Genomic DNA, 18,662 nt, shown 5'->3' with positions numbered 1-18,662 from the left:
AAAACTTCAAATACCCAATTCAGAACACTGCTCAGTGGAGGAAAAACTATTGAGGTTCCCCAACATTTTTACAGAAAGTGAAATGTTTTTAAAGACAAGCTCTTGTGGTCTCTTCAAACGTATCTGAATTTCATGGGTTGGATTGAACTGTTGGTAACTCAATAGTAGGGTGGTATCATCTGGGTCTCTTCTTATTAATAGAAGAATGTTTTTAGAGTGGGGATGATTAATTTAGAAGTGATGAGCCACACTGAGGGTCAGAGCGCAATGTGGCCTGAGGAAATGCCACAGTCATGAAAAGTCAGATAATGAAGAAGACTGATGAGCTAGGAGGAGCATCATGCTCCGGTGGGACTCCAAGGCAGCATTACTAAAGCTTGAGTGAATAGCTTAGATCAGAGCAGCACCACACAGGGACACCCTGTACTAATTTGAACAAAGCCAATACTTTCAGTACGCGATGGAGAACAACCAAAAGTCAACTTTGTGCGCCTGTCTCTCTGTTCTCCTTTTCCTTATGGTGCCTGTGTGCTACCACAGGGCCAGGGTATCGCTCTCCTGCTCTCTAGGAACATTTGCAGGCACCGCACCTATTTCTGCTCAGTTTCACTGCCTCCACACGGGGTACTACCTCCATTTCCTTAAAATCAGTTCAGATATAGGCTGGACCATGTGGCTGGAGATGACTATCCTTCGCCACTTGAAATATGAGACTGTGTTTTCATTCCTATAATGGTTCTTATGCTTGACTGCCATCCGTAGGAGGCTAGTCAGTAAGAGTTATATGCTGCGTGATAAAATACTAATGTTTTTCTTCTTTGGGAACAGAAAAATGAAAAAAATCTGGGTTTGTGCTAACATTCCACTTGTTCTGCGTGGGCTTTCAGCCCTACTGCCAGGAGCTGGTAACGTTTACGGTCCTGGTGTAAATGAAAGCAGACAGAAGCAATGGAGAAGCAGGCTGTGCAAGCCTAAGGGCTTGCCCGCACACAATAGTAGCATCAGTTCAGCTGCAAAATCCATTTAGCTAAACCAGGGTATGTCTCTGATTGGACACACCTAAATTGGTTTATAACCAGCTTACATCAAATTAGTTTAAATCAGGAAGTTACCATAATAGCTGCATCAACCAGCAGTTGTCTAGTTTTTGTGTAAGATGGTTGCAAACCAGTGGCCTTTCCTCCGTGCAGCCATTTGCACTGCTTTAGATCAATGTAAAAACTGTTGAACCAGTGCAACTTTTGAATGTAGGCCAGTCCTAAAACCCACAGCTGGTGTGACATGGGATGGGGAGTGCAAGAGGCCTCTTTGGTGGCTCTGTGCTGCAGCGTGTTTGCTTGACACTGGTAGAAAAGGAGACAACAGACACTTGAAAGCAGAATGGGACACGAGGCATTAATTTTCCAAAATGCTTTATTGCTTTATGCGGGGGAAAAATGTGAGGTAAAGAAGTTCTGAAGTCCTAGCTGTGACCTGGGGGTTTTAATGAGCTGCATTCGCAGGCATGGAGAGGTCAAAGACAAGATGTCTGAGAGCTGCCCTAAGCCAGTGTGGTTTGTGTTCCATTGCATGAGCTGGAGCAGCCTTGGGCCTTCCTAGGTTTAATCAAAGGATAATGACACCCAGCAGGCAGTGAGGCTGGTGAGACATGTTCCATCTCTTGACGGAGCTGGAACAGGAAGTGTTGCTTTTAATATATGTTAATGGCAGCTTAGAGGTATTTTGGAAAGGCAAAACCCTCTGGACAGCGAAGGCAGGCAGCTGAAAGTATGACATTGTGGAAACAAAGGCAACATGAGCATGACACCACAGGAGGGGTTATCTCAACATTTCTGTGACTAAAAATGGTTCCAAAACGAGCTTTTGCAGAGCAAAGAGAAAGCCTCTGATTTCAAGGGTTCCTAAAATACTTTTGGAACAAAACTCTCTGCAATGTTCTGTGGGTGTTGATCGCTGGAGTGCTCAGTAGTACTCGAGCTCTGAGTTCACACCATTAAAGCTTTGTCGGCAGTGCTGAAAGCGGTCCTCTAACACACTGAAGCAAGCTCAAGAGGCTGTATTTATGTTCTCAGGCTGACTTTAGGGCTGTTGCTGGCACGCTGTCAATAAAAGAACTTATTAGGCAGAGAGACAGCTTGGAATGAAGAGTTGTTTAAGCAGCTCACTTATGAATGGGACACAAAGGTGAACAGAATGAACTTTCTGCTTGTTTAGCAAATGGCAATACAGCGGAGCGGTTCTAGCAAGGTAACTCTTCTGAAAGCCCAGCAGTAAATATGCCAGATAGCTTTATCCTGGGAAGTGCTCCTCTAGGTCTGAAGCAGTGTCTGTTAGAAACTATTTTACCCTTTAAGAAATAGAAGGCAAAATTTGTTTTCTGTTCTTCCCTCTTACTTTTTTTTTGTGATGTGTGGAAGAGCAAGGCAGTACTGTTTTCTCAGCAGTGGAAAATGTGAGGGTGCATTTCCTCTGACTGAGGCTTCTGGATATTTTCACAGTGCATAAAAGTAGGTTGAGATGCCATGGCGAGGAGTATTGTACCCATCAGATAATCTTACTGACCTTGGGAGCAATGCATTGCTTCTGTTAAAGGGACATTTGCAGAGGAATAGAAATAGGTGTGCCAAACAGTGCAAATCTGAAGCCCAAAGAAAGAGCAGTTGAGCAAGAAGCAGTCTGCTTTTGTAACCAATACATTTCTTACAGTATATAAACAGTCCTTAAAGATTAACTAGCCCAAGTGAAAGCCATGTGAAAGAGTAGAAAATGAATGGACCCTGAAGAGATCTGACTGAAAACTGAATCACTGATTGTGAACATTTTTCCTTGACCCTGGGTAGTTAGGTTTTGGGCTAAGAGGAACCAGCTCACCAGTTTTCATATACGGTGGCTTAAACCCACAGCACAGCTAGAACACCTGACGAGTAGGTGATACTCAGCTTAGAAGAGATGGATGGCTTTCCAAAACCTCACTTAACATAAATTTTAGTCAGGCCACAGGTCTCAGAAGGACAGCAGATCTGATGACAGATGTACAGTTTCTGGATCACAGTTGTGGTGATTTGTTTTGTTTCACATTTTGCTAACACCGGTGGGGAGTCAAGTCTCCTGGGACCATACTAGGAATGACCTTGACCCTCTTTGTTTGCAGCAGGAGGGCTGGTTGCCAACATGCAGTTCTGAAGTCACATTTTCACTTGCGTTCTGTGCAATACCTCCCACATTTTGGACTCCGCAGTACTCAGTGTAAATGGTTCCTTAGAGCTACTTTGGCAGCCAAAAAGAGCAATATTGTATTTAATTTCTGGCACTGCCACTTACTGAATTGTCGACACAGCTGTAGCAGACCTCCAGGTCTGGATATATCTGGCTAAAGCAGAAGATCACTATGTTTCCTGATGGGACTCCATGTAATCCATGCCACTCAAGATCTGATCTGGGGCAGCCAAGCAGAAATGTAAGTCCTTTCTGCCAAAGGCATTTCAGCAGTGAATTCAGCATTGTTCTGGAGGAAAGGGGTGACAGAGGTGAATTCCTGGCAAAATTAGCCTTTATAAGGCATGGTGCCTTCTTCCAGTAGGGTCCACCAGAAAAGTCTGCTGCCTACAAGCCAAAGCTTTATTTTTTTTACAACATTGTCTGCAACTTTTGAGGAACAAAACCAACCCTGCCCCCAGCAACACATTTCTGCTTCCCCCTTGGGGCACGTACTGGTGTTGCTGTGGCTGGGTAATGTGATACATGGAATGATGTGGTTGAGATCTAATTGTGGATTTCTAATTTATTTTTTTTTCCACTGTGCACAAAGGTATTGCTGTGAACATGTTGGAGGCCTGGGAACCACTTGTTTCAGCAGCAGTAACCCTTATTCACCTTGACTTGGATCCTATCCCTACCACAAAATTAATAACCTAGCACACACAAAGAATGAAGCTAAGTAATATGAATAAGTACAGGGCATGTTTGCTATCAAGCTTCAACTTCTGCTTTCCTAGTGGTGTCACCGTGGTAGTAGATTTGATTTGTGTGCCTAATGAGCATTTGAGAATTTGTCTTCTAGGCAAGAAAGGCTACAGCTTTCAAGAGCATTTTCTATCCCTAGAAGCCATCCAAGGTAATTTATGGTGGTCCTCAGTAAATTCAACCAGACGTGTGAAATCCCTTGAACACGGGAGTCTCCAGGAAGAATGTCTCCCTTGACTTAGTCTGGCATGGATGGTGGCAGGCACTGTAATATACTGATGCTGACACTGACAAAAGTTCCTTAGAAGCCAGCTTTTAAACTACAGTGCAGCACATGCAAGAAAATTGTTGCTGGTTTAAAAAATACTGCACTGTTGGCAGTGAAATAAAATGGGTCTAAGCAAGCTTCATCATATTGCCTATTCCATGCTGGGCTCCATTTCACACGACATCAAAATGCCTCTAATTTCCCAGAGAGAACTCTCTCACAGGCTAAAGTAGCCTTTAAGACATAGCCAAGCTTTCACAGGAAAGCATTGGTGGGTTTGCAAGTGCACAGTCATGATAGCACAGTGTTTTGGGGCAGCAAAGCTATGGAGCTGAAGTGTACTGGAGTTACAGCAGTGCTCTACATGAGGTCACCTATCTGAACATCTTCCTTTGGCCAAAACGATGCCATATTAAAGTTTCTCTTTAGTGTGTTGAGAAGTGACACTGACAGTGAGTGTAAATTGTGCTGCAGAACAGCCTCTGCCTTGTGAATCATCTGCTGTAATGCTTCAGGGATGGACGAGCAAGAAACGGGCTTTTCTTGTGCTGTTCCCATACTTCCCAGCATATTCTGCCATGTGAATCTGCCCTCCTGAAATCCATAAAACCCACAAGCAGGCTTTCAAACATTTAATTTGAAAGATCTGTGTTTAAATCATTTTTGACTTGTGCCAGGGCAAGCCTGTCCTCCAGTTAATTACGTTCCAAGCACACAAAGAAAGCTAGTGAAAACAGTCACTTCATAACCATTTTCTTTTTGTAAACTCAGAGTACTTAGATCTGCATCATTTAATCATAATAGAGCCATATGCATGCAGCTTAACTTTTCTGGAAACCAAAATTAGCTAGAAGATATTTTGGCCTATTTCTGAAATGCTTGTGTATGGAGAAAAGTGCTTTGAGGACTCCAAATGGGTATCAGCTCCCAAACCTTGCATGAGTGGAGAAAAGCTCATGTCAGAAATGCTCCCCACCTCTGCAGTGCCTACAGATACATCCTCAGTGCAATTAGAAATAAAGCTTACTGTCTGGTGGGGTTGTTAAGTAGCAGAATGTAGGTAAAACAGGTACTAGGCTGCTGCATGTGGGGCAAATATTAATCTCATTTTGGGGCAGGATTTTTTTGTGTGTGACTATCTAATCCAGGTGACTAAAATTGAGCTGAGGAACATTTCTTTATTAGCTATTTGCACGTTTTTTGCAGATACTAGAAAAAATACATAATAGGCTTAATGAAATTCAGATCTATTTGCCTAGCTGGGCAGTGCTTTAATATGCATGTTGGTTTAGATGTATCTCTGGGTACCTTGAGAACTCTGGATAAGGCAGGTGCTTGAGTCATTGTCTTAAAAATGATTAGTGAACAGCCACACTAATGATTACATCCAGAGGAGATCGCTGCAGCACACCCACCAGACGCTGTCGGGTTTGGTGCTGAGCTTACAGTTGTGTTTTGCCGGCAGGACTTTGCAGCAGTCACAGCAGCTTTATTCCAGCGGGAGCGCTGCCTGAGTCAATCCAGCATCTTCTGGTGCTCTTTGATACCCAGCTGTGCTTCTTTGCCAGAGCCCCAGCTAATGTAGAAGGAGGATGGTGAAGCCACAGGGCATTCCAAAAAGTTCCTTAAAAGCTTTGGATAAGCTTAAGGAATCAGGGTAATAATTTCTGGATGAATGTCTTGCTACCTCCCCACTTTCTGTGTTAAAGCTGTCAAAACTTGCTGAGAGAACTTGCAAGAGAATTTGCCAATATAGGTTTAGTTTCAAAATGCTAGTTACTAACAGGGTAGATACTCTTGAGTGTTACGTGGATGAAACTATTAATTAAAGGTCACTTACAGAATGCTCTGTGGCTACAGAATTGCAACACAAAATCACAGAGGAAATAAACATTAAAGGCTGCAGCTCATCTTGCAGCCAGCTGTTGGCCACCAACTGAATCATCTCTTAGAGGGATAATGTGGAACGTACCTTGTTACTATTGAAAGGTGTGTTTTTGGGATTTCCTCATTTGGGTGGGATTCTACTCATTTTTGCAGTAATTCATTTCCCAGCTATTGGTTTAAAAGACTTAATAAACTTACTTCTTCACACTGTGGCTTTTTGTCATTCTAACAGCCTCCAGCTGGTGCTGCCAGAAGCAGGTATGGTGCTGGTCACACACAACTCTAACAGAGGGAATAGGTGACAAACAAGGCTTCTTGAAATGAAGGAGGCAAAAGAAGCAAGTGGACAGGAGGATGACAAGGGAGAGGAATATGATGAGAAAGGAAACAAGAGTAAAGCTGGGGAAGTGAAGCTGATTGCAAATACATTTATCCTTTCTCAGGAAATTCATCATAGGAGCAGCCCCAGAAGGTAGTGCTGTTAACTGATGCTACCTGGTCTAGGTCTGACTTGCTGTCATGCTGACACGTCAGGAAGTTAAGCCACCTCTCTCTTGCCACTGCTCCTGAATATTGATTCCTAATTCCACAGCCTGGCCATTATTTGAAACTAAAGCTTGCCACAAAGGAGAGTGCTAAAATACAACTCAAGGACAAATTTGCCCTCCATGCCTGCAGCAACTTACCCATTGCATTGTGAAAGCCATTTTGCCATGAATGGATCATGGGGTGAGGGGCTGGGAAGAAGCATATTCAGCATGAATAAAACATGACAGTGATGTGCTAGCAAACTGTGATCTATTTTGACTGTGATAACAGTGCAAACCAATGGGTGAGGACAAGATCACAGTACACTGAAACCATGAAGTCAGCTTAACATGACTATGGTCCACTCAAACTTCCCTGTCACTTCTGCCAGTTCTCCACAATGTATTGTGACTGTGATGTGCATCCAGTGAGAGTGAAGTGACACATGAATGTGGCGTGGCAGCAGTGCCAGAAAAGATTTGGTGCTTGCTTTTTTTGTGGCCAGTTAGCCATGTGAATGCAAAATGTATGGGGCAGTTTGTAAAGAGATGGTAGTAATCATTTGTGGGGATGACTGAAGAGCATTTGGGTTTGAATAGACAATACAGGTTCCACCTGTAGCAAGCCTTGATAAGCATTCAGTTGCCACAAATGCTGGCTGGAAAATTCACCTTATTTAAAACACTTTGTGATATTTGATGCTGTCCATTTTTAGTCTTTGCTTAATACCACGTGGTGAGTTGACCCTGGCTCAACACCAGGTGTCCACTGAGCTGCTCTATCACTCCCCTCCTCAGCAGAATGAGGCTGGGAGAAAATAAAATGGAAAAAAACCCTCAATGGTCACGAAAAAGGTAGTTTAACAAGGCAAAACCAAAGGCTGTGGACAGAAGCAAAGGAAAACCAAACATATATTCTCTGCTTCCCATCAGCGCTCGACATCTGGCTACATTCTGGGAAGCAGGGCTTTGGTAGGTGTAGCAGTTGCTCTGTAAGATAAATGCTGTAATAACAAATGGCCTCTGTTCCTCCTTTTTCTTAGCTTGTGCTGGTGAACATGATGTCATATGATATAGAATATGTGTTTGGTCACTTTGGGTCAGCCGTCTTGGCCATGTGCCCTCCCAAGATCTTGCTCACCCCCAGCCTACTGGCGAGGGGATGAGAGCCTTTGAGAGACATCCTTGATGTTGTGGAGCACTGCTCAATAGCAGACACTAACTGGGATGTTACCAACACCTTTCTAGCTACCACTGCCAGCACAGCCCTGTGAGGGCTGCTGTTGGGAAAAAATAACTCCACCTCAGCCAGATCCATCACATCATGCAAGAGTGGCAGCTTATTAACTGAGATACATATGAAGATCAATATAATATAAAGATCAACATGTCCTTGAGTTTAGTGCACATAATTTTAGAGGGAAATGTTTGTTCCCCTCTCAATTTGGCTTGATTATTCAAGAGTTCTTTAACCACTACAACAGAATCCTTTTCAGAAGAGCATTTTTCTTTCACCCGAGTTGCTATGAGAACATGAATCATCTCTTTAGCACAATAGCAACAACTGTAGTGCTTAAGTGCATCCAGTGATTTTTTACTGTTTGTTCTTTGCTCTCAACAAGATAAGCTGTTGTTATTTCTTTCTTCTTGAACAAGCGTAACATGATTGCTGAAGTAGCAGGAATAATTGGACCAAATAGTGAGGCGGGTAATGTAAACAGAAGAAATTTCCCTCTTTCAAGTACAGTAAATTGTCCTCCAAAAATATGGAAATCTTGTCTATTTCTTGTTGTACCCTCGAGCAAATTTTGTTGAGTTTGTTGTCACATCATTATTTTCGGACTCTGTGAAATTGCTAATGAGGAGCAGGCTGCTTTCACTGGAATGCTGCTGCATGTTTGAGGCTGTGATGAGATGTATGGAGACGGGGGCTAAATCGCTGGCACGGGAAAGGTTCTCCTTGAACTAAACATCTACCACAGGTGTCAGTAATCACCAAAGTTGTTGTCAGGATGGCCAATTGTGGAAGGCTGGTGCTGGCTTCAGCTGCACTGAATTACCCTCTGCAGAGAGGGTATAAAACAGGTAACTTAGAATAGGAGACTCTAGTAGGTTCTGTGGTCGGCAAGGATGAGGCCAAGAATTCTTTTGCTTAAACATTACACCCCTGAGCTACTCCTTTAGGTGACTTGTAAGCATGTTTTAAAGTTTCTTAAGTAATTGGTAAAAGTAGCTTGTCTTTGGGGGGTGGGTTTGGGTGTGCTTTCTAAATTAATTTCCAGGCTACTCTCTTGTTTGCTTTGTACATCCCATTTAAGGCAGTATTTTCACATTAAGTTTGCTTGAGTATAATGGCTTCTCTAGAGAAGCAGCCTTGAAAAGCAAAGGCTGATGGACTTTGATAGTCTTTTTGTATGTGCTAGCTGTTGCCTACCTCCTTACAGCCTTTCTTCAAACCTCCTAATCTTTAACTCCAAAGATACTTGTAGAAGTCTACGTTGTGTGTAGTTGAGAGAGATGAGTGTCTGTGTCAAGTGGAAATGAAATGTGTTCTAGATGGGATGAGACAAAAGGCTGTGAGAAGCTCCTGAAAGCGCTTAAACGATTTGAGGCTAGGGCCATGTGCTAAGGTATATATGCCTGCCTTAAGTGAGAAACTTCCCTTCCATCTTCATTTGGCACCTGTGGTCCATGTGATTTATGGCCCTTTTAAAAGACAGGGATAAATGCTATGCAAATATGTCTAGACAGGTGAGGTATGGCTAGTGATCAGCTGAAACAGTCTTCCTAACAGCTCTCCTAGATTTTAATTATTTATAGATCTATCCTATGCAGCTCTGTAGTGCAGGTGAAATACAACGGGGGGGGGGGGGGGGGGGGGGGGGGGGAAAAGCTTATATTCATCCAGTGTTTTCAATAATATCAAATTATTTTGCCAATAAAACATGTAAAATCTCTTCAAGATCAAACAGGCATTTGATGTGCCGATTCCGATTTGGAAAAATCCCAAACCAACCCTGAGTGATTGTTATCTGGTACTTGTAGCTTTGAATAGATAAAAGTAATGGCCCAGACCTTGGCTAAAGTAAATTGATACAGCTTCATTTACTCCAGGGAAACTGTGGATTTATACCGAGTGCTGAATCTGTTCATGCCGCTTGATAAAAATCTGGAGGTTAGGTTTCTCCATCAATTTTTGTTGAAGAACTAAAGAAAGAAAAGATAATGGGGCTACAAGTAGGGATATGATTCAGTATTTTTCTGATCTTAAACTTCTAACCTCAGGGGAGAGAGGTCTGAAGACTTGGCATGGATCTTCCTTAAGGTTGATGAACTGCTTTACTGCCGTATTTAATTGTTTGCAGCTAGTATTATATTGAACTGAACTAAGATTATATGCAATTAAGCAAAAGAAGAGTGTTGCATTGACTGTTTAGAGTGCCTCATTAATTTGTATTATGTTGTTAATGTAGAGTAATCCACCAACATTAAACATAAAAATACTTTGGTAATCTGGTAGACCACACTAAGCTTCTAATCACTCTATTTTTGTATACTTCCTGACAATAACTAGGACCTGATTAAGCTATTTTAATATGCTATGTGTTCCTGTTGGAGGGGAAAAAATGTCTTCAGTCTCCTATTGCCTCACCAGCAAGAAGACAGCAGAAGCTCTAATGCAGAGTCAAGCAGTGCTGTTAGAAATAAAGCCTTAAAGTTATGCTTTGAGAAATAATCCAGTTTCTTGGCATTAACTAGATTTTGATAGCTTAATCATAATCTGTGAAAGCTTACCTCAAATAAGCATAGAATCACAACGAAATCTGTAGATGATCTAGTGGAGTCTGCCATTGCTACTCTTGACTGATTATGAATCACAATTTACTCTCTGAGATATATGCATAAAAACTAAATTTGGGGAACTAAGTATATTACCCAGTATATTGAGTCAGGGTGTTTTATATCTCATGGAAATGAGCAGAAACTCCAGGTAGATTCCAAGGAAGGAGAACTCATTCTGATTTTTTCCTTCACAGGTAAATTCCTTGGGACAGGTCACACTTATATTCATAACTTGTAGGCAAAGCTGTAGCTCTGAGTGCCAAGTGAGGACTTGTGATTGAGTGCTATGAAACATATTCTAAGAAAATAGTGGAATCTCACAACCACTTCATTTTGTACATTTAAGAGCCATTAAATATGGCCATTTGGAACATTGTTTTGGACCTAAACCTTATTTGAGTGGTTCCTAACGGCCAGTCATGACCAATTCTTTAAAAAATTGTGTTAAATTATTGACTTACCTGATGTGCAGTTTCTGCATTCATAAACCAACTATCTCAATGTCTGTAAGAAAACTTAAATGTAATCTCAGAATATTATTTAACCTTCTTTTCAGTTATTATCTCCTTGTATTTGAACGGTATTACTTATGTAGTCTTGCTGAGGGCTGACACAAAGACCTTTAATCCAAGCAATGGCTTCAGTAGCATGGGGTCTTGTCCTGAGATTTGATTGTCTCCAGGCCCTAGGCATCCATTGTGTGCAAATCAATGGCAAATTGCTCACTGACAGGAGGACAACTTCTAAAGATGGCAGGGCTGGTGGAGCTTTCAAGACATAAGTTCCAGCTCCAAGCTATGTGGTTTGAACTTGCTCTTTCCTGGAAGACTTGCTGGATTTTAGAAATGCTTTGCCTGAAAGCAGAAGGTGAAGAGTGGCATCTCTGAACTTCCTTACTCGGCAGTGCTTTTGTCAGTGGGTGCAACTGCTTGATTCAGAGAACAGTGCTCCAACGTTGTGAGATTGCAGAAGCCTCTTCTCTGGTCCTTCAGATGCCTGTGCACATTGACTTCATTGCACGTGGCTGTAGTGATGTCATTAAACAGGAAAGAGACAAAATGTCTTAAAGGCTCCAACTAGTCCAAAAAAAAATAAATCTTGCTGATTCTGCTGCAAGAGGAGCATTAAAATTAACATAACCTTGCTATCAGCAGGATCTTAATTTGAGTTCTCTTTATTTTTCCCCCCTTTGCACTTTTTGAAGATGTGTTGATCTTTAAAATCTGCACATAATAATAGAACTGCTTTTCCCACCCCTTGTACATTGCATCACAAGACACAAAATAAGTTTCTGGCCACCTGAGTGTAATAATGAGGCAGCTGTACAGCTCACTTTGGTTGTTTATACCTATCTGGGCTCAGACCTGTTGCAGTGTCCTTTGGATGAACCTTTCTCATCTCAGACCCTGCAATTTGATGTCTGTTCCAGGCATTGGTTATAGACCAAATTTCAGCAGTTCATTTGCTGTGTGAAAATTAGTAGATTTAAATCATCACCTTTCTGGTGAAACATGCCAGTTTGAGGCTGAGACCTTGTGGCTTTGTTTTAAATAATGTCTGGGGCTGGGCTTGAGCCTCTGGCTTTGAAACTTGTCAGGATATTGCATAGGCTTGCGAACTAAATGAGTACAATTTATGTTATCATGAACCATTGCACATGGGGTTTATTTGAAAGAGTTAGGAGAATTAGAGAAGTGCAAATACAATGAGGTGTAGTCTCTTTCACTGTTTGAACTGGTACTGGCATTTATTTGAATCGTTTTCATGTACACCTCATATTTACTTCAGTGTTTTGTTTTTTGGCTTAGCTGGCAGTCCTTCCAATTGCAGAACTGGGAAGAGGGGTTTGTTCTACTCCGGGTCTCATGCTAACGTGTTTCTGATGAGTGTGCAATAACTTCAACCCATTAATTAATAGATATTCATGTAGCAATTCTTTTTGCTGTGAAACTGCTCCTTACCAAACTGTCTTTAAATCTCATGTGAGGCTCCTTTTCCTCTTAAAACTGAAAGTTCATTTTCATCCAGTGTGGAAACTGGCTTAGGTACTTAGCTCCTTTTCTTTCTTTTTTCCTCCTAGTGTTTGTGTTTTGAAGAGGTCAGAACTGCTCCTCGCTAGATTGTTGTCAGTCAGCATGACAGCCAGGAAGTTCTGCTGGAGAAATACTTTGAGGTACGTGAAATTGCTATCAGAAACTTGCTACTGAGCATGTCACTTCATATGCAGTATATCCAGCAAAATCATTCATTTACTGAAAGAACAGTGAACTTCCAGGATACTAGCCTGGGATAACTATAGCTTTACTGTGATACAATCTGACTTGTAAATTTTCATCCTGCAAACAAGCCCCCACATAGATGGATAATGTGTAACTTAAACCATATTATCACTGCTACGCAAGTTAGTGCTGTAAAAATGCAACTGAAGCTAAATTTAAATACATGCGTAAGCGCAAAGCACTCAGTTTCGGTAACAAAGGTAAAATTGGCCTCCTGTGATAAAGATACCTGTCCTTAATTTAGCCTGAGAAATCACTGAACTCATTGTGTTGATGGTATGACCTAAACTAATCTTCTGTCTGGATTTTCCAAGATGAAAAAACTCAGAAAACTAATCTAGCACAGTGCTGATAGCATGTGATGGCTGAGAGGTGACAACATTAGTTAAAAATATTATAATGGAGCTGATGTGGGATTTGCTGTAGTGCAACATAAGTTAGCTGCTATTTGCCTCAGACTGTATTTACATGGGAAAATAGGCTTAAAAAAACAGGACAGGTCTGTTAATACTCAAGGTGCAGGTTATCATAAATGTCGCTAATGTTTCTCTATTCCTGTATGGTTTTCTGCTATTACAGGGGTTTATGACATATATAATGTATGTGGCAACAGGAAATGTAATATCACCTGGTATTTTCCTTGTTTGATGCTGCTTTTCATTTCTCTAAATCAAATGAGAGTGCAGCAAGGTGCTCAGGCCCTTGAATACTCTGTTATACAGAGTAGTCTGCATAGACTCTAGAGCACACTAAAACTTCAATCTGCACCAGTAAGTGAATCTATTCTTAAAGCAACTTCAAAACATCCAAACAAACAGTTCTAGCTGAGGAACGCTGGAATGAAAGCCTGCTGTGTTGGTAAAGGTGCTGTGCCCAGTGTAAATGGGCTAAAATCTCCCTTCACTGGTTCAAAAAACATTTGTTTTTCTTGGACAGTTCTGGGGTCTGAAGCCTCTCCTGTGTTCAAGGGTTGTTTCTGCCTGGTTGTCTGGTGTCTGAGGAAGGGATTTGTTACTGAGGAGCAGTCTGTCTGGTGTCTTTGAGCATAATTTTTATTGCTTGGAGGATGAGGGCTACAACTCTTATTTGCAAAGGATTTTGAAGGCTGTTTTACACTTTTGTGTACAAGACTTTTTTTTTTGTATTATCTTCTTGGTAACTCTGACCAGATATTTTCATCTCATATGAATGTGCTGTACAGACAATTTGCAGAGTTCTTCCAGCCCTGAGAATCTTATGATGTAGCTATAAAACATAACAATCCAGGTAAGTGTGGCACTGGGAGAGTGAAATGGCAGTAGTAGTAATGGAGATCAGAGTGGAAATACAGGTTTCATTCTCAACCCCTTCCTGCATGCTGTCTTAGGCAACTTTCCAGCACTGACATTTCTGCTGTCATCCAAAACTTCTCCACAATTGATTGCTGTAGCCTCCAGACTCATCCTGCATATATCATAAGAAACCAAACTACCATATAATAGCATAGCACTTGTATGATTCCCAGTTTTTCCCAGATAGCATCTTGGGTGAACCACAAGAGATGCATCTTACAGCTTGCTCAGTAAACCTAGAGAAACTCCACTGACTATAGAGTGAAAAATTGAAAGGATCCAGAAAGTCTGAAGCTTTTTTGTGCTTTTGCACTTTTGAGCTGTTTTATTGAAATGATAAAGAATTATAAAAGAGTTTCTAGTTAATGTGCAGATTGAGAATACATACAGGAGATGAAAACTGAAAACAGTCATAACCTCTTTTGCAGGCAGAGTATTTTGTACAGCTGAAATATCTGCCACTGAAAAGTTGTCATTCAGCTGAAATACCACATCTAGTGTGGGAAATACAATAGCTAGTCAAGGGTAGAAATAAGTGTGCTGTCTCCAAGGACAGGCTTTTTACTACCTACTTTTATAGGCAAGGTCCATCTTTGTACAGTAGCCAACTCCTGCTTCCAGCAGGGCACAGCAAAGCAGAATCCAAAGGCAAAGTAGACAAAGCACTTCTGTTGAGACAGACGTTCTGGAAGCAGATAGGCATATGATAGAAGTCTCTGTTACTGCAGTCTTGAGCTTGGATAAGTTTAGGAAGACTAAAGCCTAAAACTTTTATAAACTTTTGACTGTGGATGGTTATGCTCTCCTTGAGGTTTTTTTGTTAGTTGACTGTGTATCCTACTAGAGTTCCTTGAACCAGTAAGTAGAAGCTTGATCTAGTTGTGCTTATAATGACTCTGCATGTCAGTGAATTAAATTTCAAACCACCAGTGAAGTTATCTGGAAATGTTTCCCATGTTTCTGTCAAATTAACACACTCTTTGTAGCAAGCTCTTGTCTTTTCACAGATCATTTAGTAGGACACTCATTCTAACATTGCCCCAAACAAAACGTTCATTTAAATGCCTTTCTCTTGTCACCCAGCTTGTACTTCTAGTAACACAATGAACAACAAAATTAAGACCAGTGAAAATCAACCTTGCCACTACTTGGAGACCATCGAAATTTCAGACTTTTCAGACAGATGGCATAAGGATATGCTGCGTGCAGCTGTGGAAGTGGAGCAGAAAGATAGCTCTCTGAGAGAGCCTGCCCACACTGAGAATTTTTCTACTGTGTTGAATTTCAAAGATACTTTTTCACTCTGATCATTGTAGTTTTGCATCTTTCTGAGAAGGCAGCTCAGTTGCCTGAGCCTTCCCAACTCTCCAAGATATCGGCAGTCTGAAAGACTTCAGTATAAAATGAAAAATGGACCGCTGCAGTTAGGATTTAACCACCTAAATTACACTGCATAAAAAATCTATTACAAGCCAATTGTGGTCTGGTGTGTAATTTCCACAACTGTAAAGATAAAGATTAAAAGGAGTGATTTCTGCCTTCTACCAATAACAAGTCTAGATCCTGTTCTCAGGATTACTACAATAATTAGATGCAGATTCTTTTTCTTGTGGCTGAAAGGAGACTTTGGGCCATCTAACTTCACGTTCTGTTGCAAAATTTATGTCAAAACGTTTTACTCTAAAAGTCTTAGATGTTAAAATTCTCAACAATACTTACAAAATATGGCTCCTATGCTGAGCTTAATTGAATTTGGTTATTTATTATGCAACATAAAACATTTATTGTATGGGATGTGTTCAAGAACATCTCCATTTACCATATGTTTTCAAAAGAGCTGTAGACAATGCAAATTGCAAGATAAATCTGAGGAGGGAAACCCAAGTCTTTGGAGCCAGACACAGATCAGCCCCTCTTGAGATGCCTACTGCTCATTTTGAGCTGTCCTTTTTCCCTCTCTGAAATTGTGTCCTTTCTGCAGTTTTTGTCTGTCTCTTAGAGTTTGCCAAGTATAACCACCCAGATTTTGTTCACAGTTGCACATGATTTTCTCTTTGCTCTTTTTTTCTCCTTAGTTGGCTGTTATGAAGTGTTCTGGTCAGTGCTGGACTAGCATGGTCCAGCTGTGTAAAAGACACTTTTCAATCACCGTCCATTTATTTTTTTGACAGCCTGTGAATGGCAGGAAAACCTTTGTGGGTGGCATAGCACCAACTCAAATTAGTCAAGGAAAATAATTTTACTGTTTCAGATACTGTAAATCAATTTACTGTTCCATGCAATTTTGCAGTTTTTGGCAAGTCACCGTAAATATATGGTCTCACTTTTGTTAGGAATCCAAGATCATAAGTATTAGCATTTCTTTAAATAGAGTTTTTGCTTCTCCTTTATCTTTCTCAACACTAGGATGAATTTTTGAGTGAAGGGGATGGAAGTCTTTTGCAATAAGTTGTGAATGTAAAACCGTACCAATTACAGCCTGGAGTTTCTTTTAAATCTTTGGCCTCTTATGTTGTCTTGTGATGGGTCACTGAATTTATACTTTTGAAGTGTCCTTTTTTTAAGGACATTGTAAGCTTTTCCCAATGCATTTGTAAAGCAGTGACTTCCATACTTAGCAAATCTTTTCTTATGAAGGCAAATAATTTGTGGTGTTAATCATTTATTTGTATATAAATACACATGTGACCTGCTTATTTCAGCAATGCTTAAAAGGAGACTACCTGGATGGGGAGGGAAATCCTATGCAGGGTTTCTTTTGTCAGATTTAGGTCAGTCATTTGCTAGTGAAGTAAATAAGAACAGGAAGGTTGCACATCCTTGAGCAAAATGTGACACAGCAGATAATAGAATCCTTCTAGCCATTGGCATATCTTCTGTTTCGATTTAGCCCTCAAATTTAACTAGATTAACCTTGATGAAAGTTCTCCACTAAGGCTTTATTTATGCTTGTACTAAAACAGTCACTTGGGTCAAATTGTGTTTGTTTGCTATGTTGCCATACAATTAAGAAAAATAATCTTTAAATATTTGATATTAATCCAGATGGAAATAAATTCAAGTCATCTCTGACTGAAAGTGACCCATTTCTCTGACCTAAAAGGTTATTTAGCTGTAGTAATGACTTCTGTTAAGTTTGATTGGTAATGGCTGTTCAATCGTGGTGAACTTGGAGTGTCTTAAACCAAAGATCAGAATGTTGATGTCTGAAATCTGGTTTTCATGTTTCTTTCTGTAGTATTTAATGGAATGATGGCTCAATACAACTTCACTTATGCTGCTGACCTTGTACAGCTCTCAGTTGGTGAAATCCATGTTTGATTTCTTTTGTTAGCCACGCGGCGGCAATTAGGTGATATGGGGATAGTTGTGGCCTCGCAGCTACTGTGATTTTGTGTGGTGCTGGCATGCTACGGTGAGCCTCTTGCAGCTCAAAATAACTGCACCAAGGCAAAAAGGCCACTTTCGGCTCTGACCCAAGTGGAAAAGGGATATGGTTCCGCTAAGCGGACGTTTAGTCAACTTTTCCATGAGGTTCTGTGTTAGCTCAGTGCTCTGTTGTCTCAAAAAAATGAATGTGGCAGGGCAGAGCTGCGAGCCCTTAGTGACTTTATTGCCTCAAACAGTGCGTGACATACCTGGTCTTGAATAGGGCTATGGCCTTAATAGCTCTGGAGGAGAGCTGCAGCTTAACAATGCAAAGAGGCCATTCTTGTGGGGGTGGGAATTCCCTCTTTAAAACCACGTGTAGTAGCACCAAGGACAAACATTACACTTCAGGGGCCTGGTGCAGCCTCTTTTTGTTTTGGAGAGACCTTGCACCCCAGCAACCAGCACTTCCAGGCAAAAGGATATAAAAAGACCACAACTCCAGGGTCCACATCTTGCATCTACAACAGAAGACTGTTCTGTGATCTGCACCTGCCACTGAAAGACTTAGACTATGACTATGAAAATGTCACTGGATCAAACGAGTGGTGATAGCTTTCCTTTTCTCCTACTTCTTGACTCTTGCCTTCCCTCTCTTTGTATTTCCCCCCCTTCTTTTGCTTGGCTTTTTCCTTCTGCTCCAGTTCATTACTGAGAGCTTTCATTGGCTCTAATGACCCAACTCAGCAGCCATTTAATGTTGGTTTGTTTTAATATACTCCAAAGGAATTTTTGAATCCTGGCATCACCTCTCCTGCTGCCCAGGGCTGGCTCAGCGTACCAGGTTGTGACAGGTTCCTACTATCAGGAGAGTGACTTGCTCTAGAAAATACTCCCACATTCAATTTATAACAAGTTTATAGAAATGTAAAAACTCTTTTCCGTAATGTACTTGTTCCCATAAAACTTGCTTTGGCTCAAGCCAATACTGAAATGTAGTGCTGGCCAAACAAAGTATCCCACACTAAGTTAGTGTAGTATTACATTCAGGCATTCTGGAATTGAGCAACAGAGTTGATGGGACAGTGATGACCCATTCCTAACAAAATAAAAACTGGATATTTCTAAGCTTGCTTGTTCTTAAAAGCCATCAAGAATGGCTACAGATAGTAGGAAAAGCCCATTTTACTCTGAT

General features: G+C 41.1%; 1 long non-coding RNA gene across 4 annotated transcripts in view; it reads left to right on the top strand.

Moving 5' to 3' along the window:
• LOC135184324 (uncharacterized) overlaps positions 1-18,662 on the top strand; it is a 413,331-nt gene that overhangs the window by 260,893 nt on the left and 133,776 nt on the right. For all 4 annotated transcript variants that reach the window (XR_010305974.1, XR_010305973.1, XR_010305975.1 and 1 more), the window contains exon 7: positions 12,569-12,661. This is a non-coding gene — a long non-coding RNA (uncharacterized LOC135184324). The remainder of the gene's footprint in view (positions 1-12,568; positions 12,662-18,662) is intronic.

The sequence above is a fragment of the Pogoniulus pusillus genome, chromosome 20, assembly GCF_015220805.1.
Source record: "Pogoniulus pusillus isolate bPogPus1 chromosome 20, bPogPus1.pri, whole genome shotgun sequence".
NCBI lineage: Eukaryota > Metazoa > Chordata > Aves > Piciformes > Lybiidae > Pogoniulus > Pogoniulus pusillus.
This window is presented reverse-complemented; position numbering and strand designations above follow the sequence as displayed.